Raw genomic sequence first — 2,500 nt, forward strand, 5'->3', positions numbered from 1 at the left:
TCAAACTCCAATTAGAGAAAAAGGGGAAAAAACAATTAAATAATAAATATTTCTCTTGGATGGAAATATTAGAGAATACAATTGCAATAACAACAATGTTATAGACAACATAAAATCTGATAATACAGCCTTAGAAATAATCACCAATTAGAGAACAACTCTACTATTAGGGGGAAAAATCATGTTATTCCTAAATGAATATAATCATTTTATGGAATGCAAGGTAAGTTTTAAACAAAACCATAGAAGTGAATCATCTAATAAGTAAACTACAACCAGAGGTAATGGCTTTATACGACATCTATAACCAGTGCAACAACCTTAATCAAAATGAAACAGAATACTATGTAAACCAAATAAATGACCCAAAATTAATAATAGGAGACTTCAACGCTCACCACACACGCTGGAACCTAAAATTAAACCTAAAACATACAAACAAAAAGGCAAAAGTTTATTCAAAATAATGACAGAAAATAACACTGTTAACTCTCCCGGCCAGACTACAAGAACGGACCCTAGAAATGCAAAGGAGACCAAATTAGACTTAATTCTAACTTCTCCTATTCTAAGTCACCTACAAATAGACACAGGACCTAGCATAGGAAGCGATCACATAACAGTAATAATAAGAAATAAGACAACCAAAAAAATCCCCTCTATTAAAAGAAAGAAAGAATGAAAGATAATGAAGTTCACTAATGAAGGATGGCTGCATTACCAAAGAGAACTAAGTAAATTGGATAGAAAAAAAAAAAAAAAAAAATTAAACAAATATGATAAAAAAGTAAGCTGAGTAAACCTTGGTAGAATGCAAAATGTACAAAAAATTGTTAAAGAAAGAAATAAAGCCTCCAATAAAAGGAAAAAATGCCAAACAATAAAATCAGAAAAAAAAAATAAATAAAAAACATCAGCAACAAAGATTATAGAACGAGAAAAAAGAGAGTCCTCGGAAAATTTTTGTTCCACAATAGATTTCAGCATCCCATTAAAAAGGATTTGGAATTTTATTTTTAAAATAATGGGAAATGCAACACACAATAAATATCCATTCACAGATAACAACCATCAAAAAAATAAAAAATTAAATTATAAATAAACAAATATAAAAAAAATGGTAAATAAACTTAAAGAATAAAAAAGAAAAGAAAGAAAAAAAAAGAAGAACTAAGCACCCAGAGCAATATAGAAATAATCAGTACGATCATGAAAAAAAAGAAAGAAAGAAAAAAACTCAGCAATAACAAAAAATAAGAAATCACATGGACCCGATGAAATCCAAAAATTAAACATATATTTGAATAGAGAATACCCTCGAAGATTTGAAGAAAGCAATTATAAATCCCAATCAAAAAGTTGGAAACCCTTCAGAATCAAAACCATACAGATTCATCAGCAGAATAACTTTCCAAGGACAACTATTTGAAAATCAAATAACAAAAAGGATAAACTGGTGGCTGGAAACAAATAATAAATAGAAAAACAGGATTTAGACCTAACTATAATGGATGCTCTAAGTAAACATATATGCTATTAAAGAAATAAAATATGTTTTAATAGCATTTACAGACTTAGAAAGGGCCTCTGACTCTGCAAAGTACAAGTACCTTATACTACATGGCTGTGGGAATCTGAAACTGTGCCTAAAAATTAAAAACAATCCTTTTTGCAGATGGTGTAGAAAAGATTACCCACAACTCATTGGTAAACATTCACAATACCTTCCCATAGCTGATCAATGGTATTAATGGATTCCTCTTACCCTCTACTACCTAAATATGTAGGACGTTTCCCACTGAACCCCCCAAACACCCACACTCTGGGATCCAACAGCAGCAAAGGGCATGAAAGGTACTGGCGAAATTGCAGGGGAAAATATGAATATACACACTATGTCTAATTCAGCGGGCTGTGCCTCCTGTGACCTTCTGCTGGGGGGATACGAACCTCCAACCCCCACAATGGAAGACTAAGAATCCTTCAATTATCACGGCAGGGTAGAGTGTATGACCGACACATGGGAACACCTGATGCTGAGTCTATCCTACACGCTATCCTGCTGTACATACATGATGCAATTTTTCGTTGTCCGGGGTGGGCTTTGGGAGTATCATCCCCCATACAGGATGTAGTTTGAGTTTCCCTCAGCAAATTTTACTTAGTACTATATAGTACTAAGTAAAATTTACCTATAATGGACAGGGTGACCAAAAATAAGACACTCTTCATATCTGGTCATACAAGTTGGTAACTAGAAAGTTGTGCAAGATGTAATACAGGAAAAACTAATGGCACTGTAATAATCAAAGAGTAAACTACACTCATTAATACTTGAAATAATCTACATAGGCAAAAAATATTGTCAGAAATGAAGAATATATAATGTAACAACCGGCAAATGTCTACGGCAATTGGGTGAGAGGCAGAGATTGGAAGGGCTTTGTGAAGCTTAAAATTCACCCATTTTCCTATATACGGACCAGTTCTCCGAATATTA

General features: G+C 32.8%; 1 protein-coding gene across 2 annotated transcripts in view; it reads right to left on the reverse strand.

Annotated features, from left to right (window-relative positions):
- Positions 1-2,500, reverse strand: part of LOC113829826 (small ribosomal subunit protein mS37) — a 9,626-nt gene that overhangs the window by 6,092 nt on the left and 1,034 nt on the right. The window lies entirely within an intron of this gene.

This window comes from Penaeus vannamei, chromosome 18 (assembly GCF_042767895.1).
Source record: "Penaeus vannamei isolate JL-2024 chromosome 18, ASM4276789v1, whole genome shotgun sequence".
Classification (NCBI taxonomy): domain Eukaryota; kingdom Metazoa; phylum Arthropoda; class Malacostraca; order Decapoda; family Penaeidae; genus Penaeus; species Penaeus vannamei.